Source organism: Mobula birostris, chromosome 19 (assembly GCF_030028105.1).
Source record: "Mobula birostris isolate sMobBir1 chromosome 19, sMobBir1.hap1, whole genome shotgun sequence".
Taxonomy (NCBI): domain Eukaryota; kingdom Metazoa; phylum Chordata; class Chondrichthyes; order Myliobatiformes; family Myliobatidae; genus Mobula; species Mobula birostris.
This window is the reverse complement of record NC_092388.1, coordinates 32,544,965-32,566,028: the sequence shown is the minus strand read 5'-3', so window position 1 is coordinate 32,566,028 and position 21,064 is coordinate 32,544,965. Positions and strand designations below refer to the sequence as shown.

The following is a 21,064-nucleotide window of genomic DNA, read 5'->3' as shown; positions in this document are numbered from 1 at the left end:
AACAATGATAAGAAGGCAGAGTGTCGACAACAGGCTCGTGGACTACTTTCAACCATGATGAAGTATGACCAGTGCTTCTTTGCAATCTTCTGGCCAAGACTTGAACACAGCTTGTGCACTCTATGAATCCTTGCATGGATATATTCAAGCTATGCGGTCTACTTTTTCAGACAGTGAGCAAAAAGCCAAGGATCTGGCTAAGTGTGAAGATTATCAACAGCAAACTCGAAGAAAACACAAGCAAAATCGCGCGTATGATGATTTCAGTGGTTCCAGCACTCTTGATCCACTTGTTGAATCTCAAACCCCTTCTCAGAAGTTTAAAAACCGAACATTTCTTGCCATTATTGACAGCTTGCTTTCTGCCCTGTCAAAAAGGCAGAAAGCTTATCTAAAGGTGAATGGTGTTTTTGGATTCCTTCATCAGTTACAGTCATTTACACCAGAAGAGATCGTAAAGAGGTCATCAGATCTTATTAAATCATATCCGGAAGATCTAGAAGAAAGTCTTGATGAAGAATTTGTGCAGTTTACTGAACTGTTGAAAACTGATCTTGCTTCTCATATTGGTGGCAAAAAAGACCTTGTAGAGTTACAGTTGTACTGTTTGATAACTGACAATTCTTTGGAGTCATGTTTTCCAAATGTAGAAAATACCTAGCACATCTATTTGTCACTCACGGTTAATAACTGCGGTGGAGAATGCTCATTTTCAAAACTGAAAAGGATTAAAAATGAAATAAGGAGCATGAAGGGTCAAAACAGATTAAACAATCTCACTCTAATGAGCATTGAACATGAACTTCTGTGTGAAATAGACATTTCCAATACAGGTCCACAATCCCTTATCCAAAATCCTTGGGGCCAGTTGCATTTTGGAATTCAGAATTTTTCGGATTTCAGACCCCCCACCGCCCCGATACCTTATTTAACCTGGTTCAGTTCAGTGGACTTTAGGACCCAGTGGGGCACCAAACCTATGCACATCCTCCCATATACTTTAAATCATCTCTAGATTACTTATAATACCTAATACAATGTAAATGCTATGTAAATAATTGTTATACTGTATTGTTTAGGGAATGATGACAAGAAGAAATTTTATTTCCAACAAAAACATTCGATAAAACATAAAAATATACAGCTTCAAACAAACCGAATCAAACACATGGTAAATGACTTATTGGAATAAATGTAGAACGTCACTGTCACTATAAAACTTCAGTAACTTGTCTTTCTGTTTATTTAAATCATATACAGTGGTAGTTCCAACACTACTTTCTTCAGTAAGACGCCACACAGACACACCACGATCAAGCTTCTGCAATAACTCCACTTTCTGCGTTATTGACAGAGAAGATTCCTTCTCTTTTTCTCATTGTTACCCATTGGGGTATCTGCAGCTCTTTTTGACATTTTCACTGTGAAATTAAACACAAAGTTAACAGTGAACACAAAATACCAGCGAACAGTAAATGCACCTGTAACCAGTATGAGCGCTGAGCCACAGCTGACATCTGGCAGCCTCTGCTCGTGCTGCCATGTCACACCTGACTGTTGTCAGCTGTTGGAGAAAAAAACTTTGGTTTTCGGAGCATTTTTGGATTTCAGAATTTCGGATAAAGGAATGTGCACCTGTATCACCAACAAATTTGCTCATGCTACATCTAGAAAATGTAACTTTTAAATAGTAGTTTTGTTATTTTTGATATTTGAAATTGATACCTACAGGTAAGTAATACTATTACTGAAGTGTCAGAAATTTGTCATATTATCTGGCTGTATAGCAAATGAAAAAATTTAATTACTTCACTATGCAAGTAAATAATTTATGTTTTAATACTTATGTGCATTTTTTAAATTTAGGGCCCCTTTATAACATATGCTACAGGCCCTGCACTAGCTTAATCCGGCCCTGCCTGCCTTCCATATAAGCCTCCACCTTAAATTGCTCCATATACCTGTCTAGTAGTCTCTTAAATTTCACAAGTGTATCTGCCTCCACCACTGACTCAGGCAGTGCATTCCACACACCAACCACTCTCTGAGTAAAAAACCTTCCTCTAATATCCCCCTTGAACTTCCCACCCCTTACCTTAAAACCATGTCCTCTTGTATTGAGCAGTGGTGCCCTGGAGAAGAGGCGCTGGCTATCCACTCTGTCTGTTCCTCTTAATATCTTGTATACCTCTATCATGTCTCTCTCATCCTCCTTCTCTCCAAAGAGTAAAGCCCTAGCTCCCTTAATCTCTGATCATAATGCATACTCTCTAAACCAGGCAGCATCCTGGTAAATCTCCTCTGTACCCTTTCCAATGCTTCCACATCCTTCCTATAGGGAGGCGACAAGAACTGGACACAGTACTCCAAGTGTGGCCTAACTAGAGTTCTATACAGCTGCATCATTACCTCGCGACTCTTAAACTCTATCTTTTGACTTATGAAAACTAACACCCCATAGCTTTCTTAACTACCCTATCCACCTGTGAGGCAACTTTCAGGGATCTTTGGACATGCACCCCCAGATCCCTCTGCTCCTCCACATTACCAAGTATCCTGCCATTTACCTTGTAGTCTGCCTTGGAGTTTGTCCTTCCAAAGTGTACCACCTCACACTTCTCCGGGTTGAACTCCATCCGCCACTTCTCAGTCCACTTCTGCATCCCATCAATGTCTCTCTGCAATCTTTGACAATCCTTTACACTATCCACAACATCACCAACCTTTGTGTCATCTGCAAACTTGCCAACCCACCCTTCTACCCCACATCCAGGTCGTTAATAAAAATCACGAAAAGTAGAGGTCCCAGAAGAGATCCTTGTGGGACACCACTAGTCACAATCCTCCAATCTGAATGTACTCCCTCCACCACCACCTCTGCCTTCCGCAGGCAAGCCAATTCTGAATCCACCTGGCCAAACTTCCCTGGATCCCATGCCTTCTGACTTTCTGAATAAGCCTACCATGTGGAACCTTGTCAAATGCCTTACTAAAATCCATGTAGATCACATCCACTGCACTACCCTCATCTATATGCCTGGTCATCTCCTCAAAGAACACTATCAGGCTTGTTAAATATGATCTGCCCTTCACAAAGCTATGCTGACTGCCCTGATCAGACCATGATTCTCTAAATGCCCATAGATCCTATCTCTAAGAATCTTTTTCAACAGCTTTCCCACCACAGACGTAAGGCTCACTGGTCTATAATCACCCGGACTATCCCTACTACCTTTTTTGAACAAGGGGACAACATTCGCCTCCCTCCGATCCTCTGGTACCATTTCCGTGGACAACGAAGACATAAAGATCCTAGCCAGAGGCTCAGCAATCTCTTCTCTTGCCTCGTGGAGCAGCCTGGGGAATATTCTGTCAGGCCCCGGGGACTTATCCATCCTAATGTATTTTAACAACTCCAACACCTCCTCTCCCTTAATATCAACATGCTCCAGAACACAAACCTCACTCATATTGTCCTCACAGTCATCAAGTTCCCTCTCACTGGTGAATACCAAAGAGAAGTATTCATTGAGGACCTCGCTCACTTCCACAGCCTCCAGGCACATCTTCCCACGTTTATCTCTAATCCGTCCTACCTTCACTCCTGTCATCCTTTTGTTCTTCACTTAATTGAAGAATGCCTTGGGGTTTTCCTTTACCCTACTCACCAAGGTCTTGTCATGAAATTAGGAGAGCTAGAAGGCTCGAGAAGGCCTTAGTGAGCAGGATTAAGGAAAACCCCAAGGCATTCTCCAAGGATGTGAAGAGCAAGAGGTTGAGCCGTGTGAGAATAGGACCAATCAGGTGCAATAGTGGAAACAAGTGCATGGAGCCAAGGAGGTAGCGGAGGTACTTAATGAATACTTTGCTTTAGTATTCACCAGTGAAAAGGACCTTGGCAATTGTGGGATGACTTACAGCAGACTGTAATGTATAGACTTTAAGAAAGAGGATACGCTGGAGCTGTTGAAAGGTATTAAGTTAGATAAGCCAACAGGACAGGATGAGATATACCCCAGGCTGTGGAAAGCAAGGGAGGAGATTGCTCAGCCTCTAGCGATGACCTTTGTATCATCAATATGGATGGGTGAAGTACCAGAGGAATGAAAGTTTGTAAATGTGGTCCCCTTGTTCAAGAAAGGGAGTAGAGATAACCCAGGAAATTATAGACCAGTGAGTCTTACCGCAGTGGTGGGCAAGTTGTTGGAGAAGATCCTGAGAGGCAGGATCTACGAGCATTTGGAGAGACATAATCTGATTAGAGATAGTCAGCATGGCTTTGTCAAGGGCAGGTCAAGCCTTATGAACCTAATTGAATTCTTTGAGGATGTAACAAAACACATTGGTGAAGGTGGAGCCATGGATATAGTGCCTATGGATTTCAGTAAGGCATTTGATAAGGTTCCCCATGCAAGGCTCATTCAGAAAGTAATGAGGCATGGGATCCAAGAAGACATTGCTTTGTAGATCCAGAGTTGGCTTGTCCACAGAAGGCAAAGGGTGGTCGTAGATGGTTTGTATTCTGTATGGAGGTTGGTGACCAGTGGTGTTCTGCAGGGATCTGTTCTGGGGCCCCTCCTCTTTGTAATTTTTATAAATGACCTGGATGAAGAAGCAGAAGGGTGGGTTAGTAAGTTTGCTGATGACACAAAAGTTGGAGGTGCTGTGGATAGTCTGGTGGGTTGTCAGAAGTTACAGCAGGACATCGATTGGATGAATGGAGTTCAACCCAGTTAAGTGTGAAGTGGTTCATTTTGGTAGATCAAATTTGAAGACAAAATAAAATATTAATGTTAAGACTCTTGACAGTGTGGAGGATCAGCGAGATGTTGGGGTCCGTGTCCATAGGACACTCAAAGCTGCTGTGCAGGTTGACAGTATTGTTAAGAAGGCGTATGATGTGTTGGCCTTCATCAACCGTGGGATTGAGTTCAAGAGCCGTGAGGTAATGTTACAGCTATATCAGACCTTGGTCAGATCCCACTTGGAGGACTGTGTTCAGTTCTGGTCACCTCACTACAGGAAGGATGTGGATAATATAGAGAGTGTACAGAGGAGATTTACAAGGATATTGCCTGGATTGCAGAGCTTGCCTTATGTGAATAGGTTGAGTGAACTTGGTCTTTTTTCTTTGGAGTAACAGAGGATAAGAGCTGACCTGATAGAGGTATACAAGATGATGACATGCTTTGATCATGTGAACTGCCAGAGGCTTTTTCCCAGGGCTGAAATGGCTAACACAAGGGGGCATCATTTTAAGGTGCTTGGAAGTAGGTACAAGGGGTATGTCAGGGGTAAGTTTTTCACATACAGAGTGGTAGGTGCACGGAATCCACTGCCAGCAACGGTGGTGGAGGTGGATATGATCGGGTCTTTTAAGGGACTCTTAGATAGGTACATGGAGCTTAGAAAAATAGAGGGCTATGCGGTAGGGTAATTCTAGGCGGTTTCTAGAGTAGGTTAATTGGTCAGCACAATATTTGGGCCGAAGGGGGCCCTGAAATGTACTGTAGATTTCTATATTCTATATTTCATAAGTACAAATGACTATAAAGCAAACTGAGAAATCTTGAAAGGAAAGGAAAGGGAGAGGCTCTAATTCTGACTGTAGACCAGGAAGTATTGGTTCCACATTTGTTCAGTTCCTTATGGGAACATCGAATGAACCCACAGCTGGTCCACAAACCTTGAAAGAAGGTTCTAGCTGATGTTCCACATCCTGATTAGGTAACCTGCCACACTTGGCCCAACATAAACAGGCTTGCATCTGTGCGTGAATTTTCCTGTCATTTTTATGTTCTCTTTTATTTTCATGTTAATTACTAAAAATCATATTTCAATATTTTCTCCCAATTGCAGAAAACGTTTCTAATATGATCCAGAGCTGGCTCAGGAGCTTGCTTTATCTAATAGGGAGAATCAGGTGAAGATTTGAACCATCAAGGAACATGGAAAAAAAATAACAGTAGGCCATCCAACATCAAGCGTAATAGTTGGGTCCTCGTGGACTAATCCTTCTAGGATTATGCAACATAAGTAACATTTTAGAGGAATATTTATGTATTAAATGCAATGAACTGAATTGAAAAATAATATAGTACCTCTGCACTGGGGTAGCAACAGGTCTAGAAATTGAATTTTATTTACTTATTGAGCTATAGTGCATGTTACAACTTCAGCTCGCGAGGTAACACAAAGGAGTCAAGACATAACAGGCATTACAAACAAAAGGTATTTATTAAATTAAAGTTAAGGTAAAGGAAAAAAGAGTGATGTGTGCTGTGGTAGTGCTGGCTGCAGAATGGGAGATAGGGAGAGTAGGAGTGGGAATGGCCTTGTTTTTCTGCAGTCCCCAGCAGGTTCCGGTAATGGAAGGGTAATTGCAGGCACCCCAGGAACTGCAACACAGGTTAAAGAGGAAACACGGGCCAGGAAATGTACAGGACATAACATCACCACTCTTAAAGAGGTTGCTCTGGGGCAAACTATAGCTAACCCAATAATGCATACAGTCTGTTCAATAAAGGATATAGGATGCAAGCAGATGTCAGATACACTTACAACTTCAAAAGGGCATCTGCTAGCACATTGTCCCTTCCACAGATGTGGCAAAGCTTCAGGTCATACCCCGCAGGAATAAACTCCAGCACATTAAACACTGGTTAGAATTCCTCATGCTGTGGAGAAAGTCCAGACGGCTATGGTCTGTATTACACAATGAGTGGAAAATTGGGGAAAAAAATCAGAATGATTCAGGGCAAGAATAATGACTAAGGCCTCCTCCTCTATTGTGAGTAGAGCTTCTGATAGACCTCAGATTTCACAGATGCTCACACCCTGCAAATTATCTTGGAGAAACACAGCTCTGACACCAACATCATTAGCATCAACAGCTAGCTTAAAGGCCCTACTGAGCTCAGGAGCTGCTCAGACAGGAGAACTACTCAGCAATGCCTTCAAATTCTCAAAGGCACACTGACATAATTCCGTCCAAAAATAAGGAACCTTGGGACTAAGCAGGAAAGTTAAGGGTGCAGGAACAGTGGAAAAGTTCTGCAAAAATTTCCAACAGTAACCTGCCATCCGGAGGAACCGTTTCAGATCTCTCTGGGATGCTGACACAGCAAAGTTCACAATAGGCTCTATTTTAGCCCCAGTAGGGCAGACTTGACCCTAGCCTACAACTTTACCCAGGTCAGTAAGTATAGTTTGCCCAAATTCATACCTGGAGAGGTTCAGGGTCAAATTTGCAACCACAAGCCACTTGAACTCCTGTTCTACCTGGGCTTGATGTTGAGACCAGATAGAGCTGTAATTTACCAAATCATCAAGGTAAGCATCACAACCTGCAACTCCCTCCAGCACCTTATTGACCAGACCCTGAAAAGTTGCTGCTGTATTCCTCATTCCAAAAGCCATGACCTGGTACTGGCAAAAAGCATTAGGAGTCACAAAAGCAGAAATCTCACGGGCTTGCTGGGTTAATGGCACTTGCCAATAGTCCTTTAAGTGATCTCATTTAGTGACAAAGGACGTGGAGCCAACCTGGTCAATACGGTCGTCTACATAAGAACATAAGAAATAGGAGCAGGAGTGGTACTGGCAAAAAGCATTAGGAGTCACAAAAGCAGAAATCTCACGGGCTTGCTGGGTTAATGGCACTTGCCAATAGTCCTTTAAGTGATCTCATTTAGTGACAAAGGACGTGGAGCCAACCTGGTCAATACGGTCGTCTACATAAGAACATAAGAAATAGGAGCAGGAGTAGGCCATCCGGCCCATCGAGCCTGCCCCGCCATTGAATAAGATCATGGCTGATCTGTCCGTAAACTCAGATGCATTTACCTGCCTTTTCCCCATAACCCTTAATTCCCTTACTATGTAAAAACCTATCTAACTGTTTCTTAACTATATTTAGTGAAGAAGCCTCAACTGCTTCCCTAGGCAGAGAATTCCACAGATTCACCACTCTCTGGGAAAATCAGTTTCTCCTCATCTCTGTCCTAAATCTTCTCCCCTGAATCTTCAGGCAATGTCCCCCAGTTCTAGTCTCATCTACCAATGGAATCAACTTTCCTACTTCTATTTTATCTATCAAAATTTTGAATGTTTCTATAAGATCCCCTCTCATTCTCCTGAATTCCAGAGAGTATAGTCCCAGGCGATACCCCTTCATCCCTGGAATCAACCTGGTGAACCTCCTCTGCACTGCCTCCAAAGTCAGTATACCCTTCCTCAAGTATGGAGACCAGAACTGCACACAGTACTCCACGTGAGGCCTCACCAGTACCCTGTATAGTTGCAGCATGACCTCCCTGCTCTTGAATTCAATCCCTCTAGCAATGAAGGCCAACATTCCGTTTGCCTTCTTAATAACCTGTTGTACCTGCAAGCCAACCTTTTGCGATTCATGAACAAGCACCCCAAGTCCCCCTGCACAACAGCATGCTGCAATCTTTCAACATTTAAATAATAATCCACTCTTCTATTATTCCTTCCAAAGTGGATGATCTCACATTTACCAACGTTGTATTCCATCTGCCAGACCTTGGCCCACTTGCTTAACCTATCTATATCCCTCTGCAGACTCTCCACATCCTCTGTACAATTTGCTTTTCCACTCAGTTTAGTGTCATCAGCAAAGTTTGCGACGCTACACTCAGTCCCCTCTTCCAAATCATCAATGTAAATGGTAAACAGCTGTGGGCCCAGCACTGACCCCTGCGGCACCCCACTCACCACTGACTGCCAACCGGAGAAACACCCATTTATACCAACTCTCTGCCTTCTATTAGTTAACCAATCCACTATCCATGCCAATACACTTCCTCCAACTCCATGCATCCCTATCTTATTTATAAGTCTCTTGTGCGGCACCTTATCGAACACCTTCTGGAAATCCAAGTATACAACATTCACCTGTTCCCCTCTATCCACTGCACTCATTATGTCCTCAAAGAGCTCCAGTAAGTCTGTCAAACAGGACCTGCCCTTTCTGAATCTATGCTGTGTCTGTCTAATGGAACCCCTCCTTTCTAAATGTTTCGCTATTTCTTTCTCAATGACAGCTTCAAGCATTTTCCTGACTACAGATGTTAAGCTAATTGGTCTATAGTTGCCCATCTTTTGCCCACATCCTTTTTTAAAAAGTGGCGTGACATTTGCTGTCTTCCAATCCACTGGGACCTGCCCAGAGTCCAGAGAATTTTTATAAATGCTTACCAACACATCCACTATAACCTCCACCAGTTCCTTCAGCACCCTGGGATGCATCCCATCTGGACCAGGGGACTTCTCTACCTTCAGGCCCTCTAGTTTGCTCATCACTATCTCTTTAGTGACAGTGATTTTATCGAGGTCCTCACCTCCCATTTTGTTCTTAACATCCTTCTTTGGCATATTAGACGTATCCTTCACCGTGAAGACCGACATAAAATAGTCGTTCAATGCCTCAGCCATTTCCTTATCACCCAATATCAATTTCCCCTTCTCGTCTTCCAAGGGACCTATGTTGACTTTAGCCACCCTTTTCTGCTCTATATATTCATAAAAACTTTTGCTATCTGTTTTCATATTTTGAGCTAATTTACTTTCATACTCTATCTTCCCTTTCCTTATTTCTTGTTTAATTGTCCTCTGTTTCTTTTTAGTTTTCCCAATCCTCCAGTCTCCCACTACTCTTTGCGACTTTGTACACATGAGCTTTTAATTTGATACTGTCTTTTATTTCTTTAGTTATCCAAGGCTGACTCTCCCCACACTTACTGTCCTTACTTTTGACTGGAATATACGTTTGTTGAGCACTGTGAAAAATCTCTTTGAAAGCATTCCACTGTTCCTCAACTGTCCTACCAAATAGCCTGTGCTCCCAATCCACATTAGTCAACTCCTCCCTCATCCCATTGTAGTCTCCCTTGTTCAAGCATAAAACACCAGTTTTAGATCTATTTCATCCTCCATTTGAATGCGAAATTCAATCATACTATAATCGCTCGTTCCAAGAGGATTCCAAGATCGTTAATCTTACCCACCTCATTGCACAGGACTAGATCTAAGATACTATTTTTCCTTGTAGGTTCACTAACATGCTGCTCAAGAAAGCCATCATGGATGAAGTCCTCCTCAAGACTTCCTTGACCAACCTGATTCACCCAATCTATGTGGAAGTTAAAATCCCCCATGACAACTGCTGTTCCATTCTTACAAGCCTCAGTTAATTCTTGGGTAATCGCCTCTGCCACTACAATATTTTTATTAGGCGGCCTATAGACAACTCCCACCAGCGATTTTCTTTCCCTTTACTATTCTTAATCTCTACCCAGATGGACTCAACGTTCTGCTCTGCAGATCTTATATAGTCTCCCATAATCGCCCTGATCTCATCCCTAATCCCCACCTCCTCTGCCTTCCAGCCTATCTTTCCGTATTACCTGATACCCTTGGATATTTAATTCCCAGTCATCTCCACCTTGCAGCCAGGTTTCTGTAATGGCCACTAAATCGTATGCCTTGGTACTGATCTGTGCTGCAAGTTTTCTAACTTTGTTTCTAATACTACGAGCGTTTAGATAAAGTGCCCTTATACTCATTGTCCTTTTAGAATCTAGTGACCTATGCGATTTTTGCTTTTTACTTTTATGTACTCTATTCTTACTTTTTTCTTCACTAACTCTAGCTTTGGTCTCTGCACCACTTCTCTCTTCTTTTCTGCGTCGGTTCCCATCTCCCTGCCATATTAGTTTAAAACCTCCCCAACAGCACTAGCAAACAATCTCCCTAGGACATTGATCCCGGCCCTGCCCAGATGTAGACCATCGGGACAGTACTGGTCTCACCTCCCCCAGAAGCGGTTCCAACCCTCCCTCCTGCACCACTGCTCATGCCACGTATTCATTCTAGCCATCCTGCTATTCCAGCTCTGGCTAGCGCGCGGCACTGGTAATAATCCTGAGATGATTACCTTTGAGGTCCTACTCTTTAATTTATCTCCTAGCTCCCTAAATTCAGCTTGTCGGACCTCATCCCGCTTTCTTCCTATATCGTTAGTAACTACATGCACCATGACAGCTGGCTGCTCACCCTTCCCTTTCAGAATGCCCTGCAGCCTCTCCGAGACATCGCTGACCCTTGCACCCGAGGAAGAGGATAGGAGTCAGGTTTGGTTATAGATTTGACCTTGCGAAAGTCTGTGCAAAAACATACCAAACCGCCTGTTCAAAGTGAGGGGCTAAATGCGATCACTGCTAAAAACCGCTGACCTCTCCCTCTCGTGAACACGGCCAAGGAGCTACATTATTTACTAAAAGTGAACCTCATTAACGCCTATAACCGCATTTGTGAAGGAGACGAATGGAAAACGGCATTCAACACACCTAGGGGCCACGATGACTACCGGGTCATGCCTTTCCAGCGGCATTTCAAGCCTTCATAAATGACACGCTCTGTAAAATGCTTTGTCTACTCATTTTCTCCTGGTCCACTCAGGAACACATCCAGGCTGTCCAGCAGGTTCGACAACAGCGTCTCGATAATCAACTTTTCCTTCAGCTCAAGAAGAGCAGATTCCATGTGCCCACAGTTTACTTCCATGGGTTTGTTACATCTAAAGGCAGCCTTCAAATAGACCCCGATTAGACCCAGGCAATCCGGATTCGGCCGCAACCAACCTGTGTGAAACAAATCCTGTAGTCTTTTTTTTAGTGCAAACACGAGGGATTCTGCAGATGCTGGAAATTCAAGCAACACACATCAAAGTTGCTGGTGAACGCAGCAGGCCAGGCAGCATCTATAGGAAGAGGTACAGTCGACATTTCGGGCCGAGACCCTGACGAAGTTGCTGCGTTCACCAGCAACTTTGATGTGTGTTGTTAGTCTTTTATTAGGTTTTGCCAACTTTTTCAGGCTGTTCGTCCGCAATTTCAATTCAGTGGTGATGCAGCTCACCAACTGACCAAGAAATGGACCCAGCGGCCGAGGCGGCTTTTCAGGAGTTAGAACAAAGGTTCACATCTGCACCTCCCCTAGTCCCACGAAATCCGTACTTATCTTTAGTGGCGGAGGTCGCCGCGTTGGACGTGGGGCCATTTTGTCCCAATGACCTGCCTCGGACCTCAATCTGCATCCCTGGCAAACTATGACATTGGGAATCAGGAATTGACTGGCACTGGAGGGGCGGGGGCACTGGCTGAGGGGGTCCAAACATCTGTTTGTGGTATGGACCGACCACAAAAAAGGCTGAATCGAAGGCAGGCAGGTTAGTTCCTATTTTAATAGATTCAAATTCCTTATTTCTTGCTGCGCAGCGCCCTCTCTCGACAATTCAAAGCACCTACAGGGGAAGAGAATGTGTTGTTGCCTCCATCCTTCCCCCTCCTGTCTTCTCCTATCATTTTGGATCTCCCTCTCCCCCTCCAATTTTCAAATCTCTTACTAACTCTTCCTTCAGTTAGTCCTGACGAAGGGTCTCGGCCTGAAACGTCGACTGTACCTCTTCCTACAGATGCTGCCTGGCCTGCTGCGTTCACCAGCAACTTTGATGTGTGTTGCTTGAATTTCCAGCATCTGCTGAATTCCTGTTGTTTGTGTTGTTGACGCTGGATTCTTTGGGTCTTTTGGGACGGATCAACCCGTCCCATTACAGACAACTCTTCAACTATAATTACCAGTTCTGAAGCGATGGCGCCTATCCGCTGGAAGTAGACTTGATAGTGCGCCGAGCCCCAGAGCAACATGGGACAGACCCGGGTAATGGTCCTCTCGGATGTATCTTTATTCCCGAACCTGTTCGTTCGGAATATCTCACCTGGGGACTCGCTTCGAATCTGGCTGGACATCCGGGGCGGGGTGATGAGCTCACACTTGAGAGTTCGTCAAGAGACGTTACTGGTGGCCGGGCATGACTAAAGATGTCCAGGAATATGCCTTAGCGTGTGATGTCTGCCCACAAAATAAAGAACCGGGATTCATCCTCTCCCCATTCCGACTTCCCCTTGAAGGATGACTGCCCTGATAACTTTGTTCTCCATGTTGCATCCAGCAGCCGACTACTCTTATGTAGGTGAGTTGCCGGCAACTCTCTGTCTATCCATGTTTCAGGTTCGCCCTACATGGTTTTCCAGGACATAATAAGGTCTAAGGTTAGTCCCAGGTGACAGGTATCCACCCTCCCGACTTCCTGACGGGTACACTCGCATTTCCTCTTGCAGCCTCGCACATTCCATGTACATATGGAATACGGTCCCGTCCAGTCCGCACGGCTGGGCGATCCCCGTTCAAACTAATGCATTTGTTACAATGCACAGCTTCATGTGGCAGCCTTCACTCCAGCTCCCCCGACGTACATTGGATGGGCTCCCTCATAAAGGGACTTCCCACTTGCGACCCCTCTCACTCACAAGTGAGGGCTAGGAAGTGGAGGGCGTGGAGCGGAAGCACCGTACACGCACAACCTACCTGCATCTCTGAATGGGGCGACGCGAGGTGGCTCAGATTGTGCGGAACCGGCACTCAGATAAAATTCCGGGAGGGCCCGTGACCGACGAGCAGCTCCGGCTGAACGGCTCCACACACCAGCGCTGCGCCAACACCCGATGAGGCAGAGCGGGGGGTGGGCCGTTCCCTCCGCCAATGGAGGGGACTACCGGCTAGACCCACACCATTTTATCCAGCGCCTTCTGCACTTTTCCTGGCTGCCCATTAACCCCGTGTTTCCAAACGCCTGCTCTCCCTGCTGCACTCTTCGGCCGATTACTCTCGCACTTTTATTGGTTAATTGCCCCTTTTGCCCTGTCTCTCCCTGAGCCAGGTTCACCCTTCTCTGTCCGCTAGACTAACTACCCTCTTTGGTCGGCTTGCACACCGCCGTGCTGTCTTCCGTTCAGGTCTGCCTGAGCTCTACGCTGCCGGGTTCACATCAGGTCAGCCCGATCCGTTACTTTTCATCCGGCTGCCGCTGTACTTCTTTCGCTAGCTCGCTGCCTCTGTGCCCGACACAGGGTTCGCTCTGCCTTCTCGCCTCTTTACGTTTCTCCCGACATGTACCGCTGGTTCGTAACCCTTCACACTCTGCCATTGCCCAGTTCATTTCCAATCGCCCACCTCTTCATGCGGTGCCCGGCGACCGATTGCACATGTACACTTTTGGGTTATTTGCCCTTTCACTCTGCCCATCGCTGCCCCTGGATCACCCTCCACGTCTGCTGGGCCTTCACCCTTTAAAGTCTGCTCAAGCTCCCTTACTGACTCGCCTTATCTCTGTACTGTCGGCTGGGTCTTACAGACTCGCCTGATCTCTATACTGCCGGGTCTTACAGACTCGCCTGATCTCTGTACTGCCGGCCGGGTCTTACAGACTCGCCTGATCTCTATACTGCCGGGTCTTACAGACTCGCCTGATCTCTGTACTGCTGGCCGGGTCTTACAGACTCGCCTGATCTCTATACTGCCGGGTCTTACAGACTCGCCTGATCTCTGTACTGCCGGCCGGGTCTTACAGACTCGTCTGATCTCTATACTGCCGGGTCTTACAGACTCGCCTGATCTCTATACTGCCGGGTCTTACAGACTCGCCTGATCTCTGTACTGCCGGCCGGGTCTTACAGACTCGCCTGATCTCTATACTGCCGGGTCTTACAGACTGGCCTGATCTCTATACTGCCGGGTCTTACAGACTCGCCTGACCTCTATACTGCCGGCCCAGGCCCGTATCCAATCAGCTTGGTTTCATCTTGATGCATCGGTGCTTCCCGTGGTCACTAACTGACCATGTGCCCCTCGCTCTGCCTTGTCAGCCGCTTCAAAGTTCAAAGTACATTTATTATCAATGTATGTACACTATGGTTCCTAAGGTTGTTATGGCCCAGGTGAAAGTGGAGATAAACTCCCATTACCTAGTAAATGCTCCCAACCGCGTGTGCCTCGGATATCCTTTGGCAACCAAGACCAACTCCTGCCCTTAGGTGTGGATTAGCTACTAAGCCTGGCTGATCTATTTCTACTGACAGGAGAAGGGGCAAAGGTGAGTTACTGGCACCTTAAAATTAGTCGCTTCGGGGAAATGGTGCTAGTCAGCCATGATTGCCAGCTCATCTGGGAGAAGGAAAACTCTAATCTCAACCTCTGCTACCTTGTCTTTATATCCACTCTTGGGGGAGACTTCTGGAAAAGGAAAAATCCGAAGCTGGAGTCCCTAAGGTCCCTCGCGGAGTTAATACTGACTGGCAGCTCCTGCGAGGCTGCTGGTGCCAAATTGTATGGGTCTCTGCTGTCTCTGTTGTATCGGTCCTTTCGCTCTGTCCAGTCCTGGTTCCACATGGTCCGCGAAACTCTCTCTCTTTTAGGTCAGCTTGAGTTACACCCTCAATAACATGCACAAAATGCAGAATTTCTCGTGTTTAGGTTCTGCAGACGCTGAAATTCAAAGCAACACACGCAAAATGCTGGAGGAACTCGTCAGGTCAGGCAGCATCCATAGAAATGAATAAACAGTCGACATCTTAGGCTGAGACCCTTCTTCAGGACTGGAAAGGAAGGGGCAAGAGACCAAAATAAAAAGGTGGGGGGGGAGGGAATGAGGATTGCTGGAAGGTGATAGGTGAAGCCAGGTGGGTGGGAAAGGAAAAGGGCTGGAGAGGAAGGAATCCGAAAGGACAGGAGAGTGAACGGTGAGAGAAAAGGAAGGACGAGGGGCACCGGAGGGAGGTGATAGGCAGGTGAGAAGAGGTAAGAGACCAGAGTGGGAATAGAAGAAGAGGGGAGGGAAAGGACTTTTTTAACTGAAGAAGGAATTGATATTCATTCCATTAAGTTGGAGGCTACCCAGGTGGAATATAAAGTGTTGCTCGTGATGATGGCCTCATTGTGGCACAAGAGGAAGCCATTGATAAGCACATGTCAGAATGGGAATGGGAATTGGAATTAAAAATATTTAGCCACTGGGAAGCTCTGCTTTTGGCGAATGAAGAAAGGTGCTTGACGAAGCATTTCCCCCATTTTACAATGGTCTCACCAATGTAGGAGAGGCCACATTGGGAGCACCGGATACGATAGACGACCCCAGTAGGTCCGCAGGTGAAGCGTTGCCTCACTCGAAGAGCTGTCTGGGGCTCTGAATAGAGGTGAGGGAGGAGGTGTAGCACTTTCCGGTTGCAGGGATAAGTGCCGGGAGGGGGATTAGTGGGAAGGGTGAATGGTCAAGGGAATAATGGAGGGAGTGATCCCTGTAGAATGCAGAGAGTCAGGAGGAGGTAAGGATGTGTTTGGTGATAGGTGGTAGTTGCAGAGAATGATGTGTTGATTGGGGAGGCTCATGGGGTGGTAGGTTACGACAAGAGGAACTCTATCGCTGTTAAGGTGGCAAGAAGATGGGGTGAGCATGGATGTTCAAGGATATGTGGGTGAGGGGAGCATCAATAGTGGAGGAAGGGAAACCCTGTTCTTTGAACAAAGAGGACATCTCTGATATAACAAGAGATTGTGCATTATCTGCATAATCTCTTGTTTAAAGTTCAAAGTGAAATTTAATATCAGAGTACATGTATGTCCCCACATACAACTCTGAGATTCTCTTTTTGCCAGTATATTCAGCAAATCTATAGAACAGTAACTGTAAACAGGATCAATGAACAACAAGCTGTGCAAATGCAAATATAAATAATTAGCAATAAAGAACAAGAGCATGAAATAACAAGACAGAGAGTCCTTAAAGTGGGATCATCAGTTGTGGGAACAACAGAGGTAGAACGAGGGTGGTAGTCCCATTTTGTACAAGAGACTGTTGGTTGAGGGGTAGTAACTGTGCTTGAATCTGGTCGTGCCAGTGCTGAGGCATTTGTACCTTCTACCTGATGCCAGCAGCGAGAAAAGTGCTTGGCCTGGATGGTGAGGATCTTTGTGTTTGAGTTCCACTCTGCTGTCCTCTTATCAAGTCCACTTGTGCTCTATCCTGCCTTTCTCCCTTTCTGAAAACTATGGAAGAACTAGATTAAAATGTCCCCAGAAATACATTGTCCAGGAATGAATATTGGCAGAAACAGGAAATCTTGTTCTGAATACCATGACCATTAGGCACAGGAGTAGAATTGGGCCATTCATCCCATTGAGTCTGCTCTGCCATTTGATTATGGCCGATTTATCATCCATCTCAACTCCGTTCTTACTTCAGGTAACATTTGGCACACTTACTAATCAAGAACCCCTCAACCTCCATGTTAAATATTCCCAATTATTTGGCCTCCACAGCTATCTGTGATTCACCACCCTATGACTAAAGAAATTCCTCCTCATTTCCATTCTAAAGGGGTGTCCTTGTATTCTGAGACCGTGCCCTCTGGTTCTACCGTCGCCCACTATAGGAAACATTCCTCTATGCCCACTCTATATAGGCCTTTCAATAGAGGTATACAAGACACTAAGAGGAATAGATAGAGTGGACAGCCAGCACCTCTTCCCGAGGGCACCACTGTTCAGTACAAGAGGACATGGCTTTAAGGTAAGGGGTAGGAAGTTCAAGGGGGATATTAGAGGAAGGTTTTTTATTCAGAGTGGTTGGTATGTGGAATGCACTGCCTGAGTCAGTGGTGGAGGCAGATACACTAGTGAAATTTAAGAGATTACTAGACAGGTATATGGAGGAATTTAAGGTGGGGGGGGTATCTGGGAGGCAGGGTTTAAGGGTCGGCACAACATTGTGGGCCGAAGGGCCTGTACTGTGCTGTACTAGTCTATGTTCTAGGTTATGTAATTTAAAATGACAAATTTGTCATTTCTGTCAGAGCATTGCATTCCTTTATTATTGGCACTGCAAATTTAGGCCCGTGAACCTGAACTGCGTCGCTTTTAGATACTGCACCTTAGTCCTAGACTGATAACAATGGAATTCCTCCTTTACTGTGATTCAGATCCAAAGGTGTGTAACCAACAAAGCCATTGAACATTAAACATGACTCTATGACTATTTGCAAGAACTCATCACTGTGATACGAATGAGCCGAAAAACAGTACTAAATTACAGCGGCTGATCTTTGTGTATTTTAATGTTCTATTGGGTTTGCCCAGTGAACCAAGATTTGCGCTGGGAATAGAAAATACAATGGTGCCGCCTAGTGGAAAGACATGGAACTGGAGAGGAGAACATACAGATCTGAAAGCGAGACAATAATTAACAAACGTGCAAAAGCAATGAGCCGCAGGGTAACAGGAGGCGATCCGTGTACGGCACGGGATAGCGGGCGACCGGGAGAAGTGCAGAGGTGGCGGGATGGATGCAGACCCAGCAGTCTGGAGCTCGGGCAAAACTGACAGGGAGGTAGAGCTGCTGCAGAAGTGAAAGGTGAGAAGGCAGGGAGGAACACAAGCCGACCTCACAGGAGCTGAAAACTGACCTGAGTGATGTCCTAGCGGGTCGTGTGGAATGAACTAGCAGCAGGGATGGCCGGAGCGATACGGCAAGCGTCATCGGCTGCAGAGAACAAGCATGGAGCGCAGAGTGACTGGAAATAAACCGGGCAATGTGCGGATGTCCAAGATGACTTACCAGGTCGAGACGGGCGGGCGAGCCGTGTGTAGCGCACACAGGTAGCAGCAGTGGATCAGGCGGACTGCATGTGGATCTGAAGGTAAAACGTGGACCTGAAATGAACAGCACAGCTCAAGCGAATCTGAAAGGAAGAAGACATCCCCGTAGGATGGACCAGGAGCAGAAACGCTTTAGTTAAAGAGCAACGACCCAATAAACTTAAAACAGTAATCGGTCGCAGGAAGCAGCAGTGAGAAAGGGGCGACTGGTGATGCGAGGAATGTACAGTAAAGAGCGCAGAGTGACACGCCAGCTCACCGGATAAGAGGAAGCAGGAAGAGTCTGACAAGGGAGAAGCGCAAAACGAGCAGGATGAAACGGAGCTTTCACCTAGCCTGACAGGATGGGAGATAGAGCACGTACAGGTGTGCAGCGCAAACCGAATTAAAAGGGTGATGGGCCGGGTAGGGTGAACCAGGAACCAACCAAGAAATGCGCGACAGAATCCGGCTGGAGGTGAAGCGAGGGGAGTGGGGTGATCTTCAGTGGACCGGACATTGTGAAGAGGCGTTGTCAGGGTGAAGGAGAAAACGACGTGGCTGCATGGAGTTGGTGTAGGTGGATAGAAAGGCGGCAAGACATGGTGGGCCAATGACGGGGAAATCTGCGGATAGTGGAAATGTATCTGCTTACTGTCACATTGCACGGAGTGGGCTTTCTGGTTCTTCGAGCTACAGCATCCAGCAATGCCCCAATCTAATCCTGGCCTAATCACAGGGCAATTTACAATGACTCATTCACCTACCAACTGGCACGCCTTTGGACGGTACGAGGAAACCAGAGGAAATCCGCGCGTTCACGGGGAGAATGTACAAACTCATTACAGGCAGCGGCGGGAACTTAACCTACTTCACTGGTACGGTCAAGCGTTGCGCTAACCACTGCGCTGCCGTGTCGCCTGAAGACGGGTCTCGGCCCGAGACGTCAACTGTTTACTCTTTTCCGTAGATGCTGCCTGACCTGCGGAGTTCTTCCAGCGTTTTGCGTTGCTGGGCCAGTGAGCCTGTCTCGGTGCTCTGTGGCTATGATTGTTGATGATCTGAGGGCGGGGCGACCGGGAGAGATCGAAGGAACTGGATGGAAGATAGCAATATGGAAGGATAGGCGATAGGAAGTGGGGAGTAGATAAGAGATAGGGAGCCGGAAGTTAAATAAAAACGGGGGGGGGGAGTTGAAAGGAGAGAGGATATTGTTGGCAGTTGAGGGGAAGGGATGTTGAATGGGACAGAGTTGGAATCTGGATAGCAGATGAGTCTCAGAGTGCAAAGATAGACTGGAGGAAGAGGACAGTATAAGGGATGGAGCAGGGAAGAAGAGGAGAAAGTAGGACTTTTCACCATAGCTGGAGTTTTGTCTCTTACACTCTGAACTCTCACATCTGGGTTTTATTTTCAGGCTAAGCACTCAATGTTCAGTAATGATGCTTTCAATATGTGTGAGCTCTAAGTCATTGTTGGCCTGTTCACTAAATTATAGAAGAAAACGGGTCTCAGAGTCTGAGGAACAAAGGTAGTCTGACAATCTGTCCCTGGAGATTACCACCTTCCCACAGTGAAGGGCCAGAAAGCTTGGACTACTTACTGCTTCCCGTATCTTGGAAGCCACCTCTCAACAAAGGCAGGCATTGAAGAAGTTCACCATGGCCTTCAGTTGGCAAAGCCTTTGGTTGTGTGAGGGAAAAAATGATTATCAAAACCTGACATGTAGCTCCTGGTTCTGGGACAGCCATGATCCCACTTCTCCTGCTTGTTTCTGACATATGGCAGACACTTTGGAACAGTGGAGAAGTGTGGCTAATACTAACTGTAAAATCCTCAATCCACTGTCAGGAAAATCAAATCAACGTCTATGTTGTCTCCCAAGTCAACTCCCCCATCATTAAGGCCCCAACAAGACTCATTTGTCTCTGCAAAGCATGCCAAATCATGGACAATGCCCAATATCAGAAAAGAAACAGTCAAACAACTCTTGAGTTTGGCCACAGTGAGAGGTTACCAGCTGGATGTTCTCAAACCTCCTTGAAGAAGTGTAACATCTGTCTGGGAATGCCTAACCCATGACTAATGTTTAGATGCCCACTGGGGTTGCCTTGAGAACCATCAATCTATTCATTAAGATCATGCAGCAGACATTGAAAACGATAGAAAGAGCATGCCATTCCCAAACTACCACCACGTCAAACATTTCATCTTGCCATATATGTGCCAATGACAGTAGGTCCCAGATCAGATTTTCCAATCATCTCAGAAGCCACCAAACTGGAGCGGAAACAAATCATCCATGGGCACCAGCAACGGCTTAAGAAGAATACAATTATATAATGGCCCCACAACACTACAGAGCTTGTTTATTCCACATAGCGATTGAGAAAGAGAATAGTGAGGGACAATGGAATAGGAGAGTATATCGGGGGATGAGGGAACTACAATACCCAGAATGCACAACGGAGGAGCGGCCCACGTGCTGGGATTTGAATGTAACGATCCCTCT

The 21,064-nt window shown here is 46.0% G+C and overlaps 1 protein-coding gene and 1 long non-coding RNA gene across 2 annotated transcripts in view; one reads left to right on the top strand and one right to left on the bottom strand.

The window, feature by feature from the left end:
* Positions 1–1,127: 1,127 nt before the first annotated feature.
* Positions 1,128–19,533, bottom strand: LOC140212504 (uncharacterized). The gene is made up of 3 exons (XR_011889733.1): positions 19,424–19,533; positions 18,533–18,656; positions 1,128–1,421 (listed from the first exon to the last, which is right to left on the bottom strand). It is a non-coding gene; the product is annotated as an uncharacterized lncRNA (long non-coding RNA).
* Positions 18,309–21,064, top strand: part of clptm1l (CLPTM1 like) — a 31,122-nt gene continuing 28,366 nt past the window's right edge. Inside the window, exon 1 of the mRNA XM_072283383.1 lies at positions 18,309–18,328. The gene's annotated coding sequence lies outside the window, so the exon portion shown is untranslated. The remainder of the gene's footprint in view (positions 18,329–21,064) is intronic.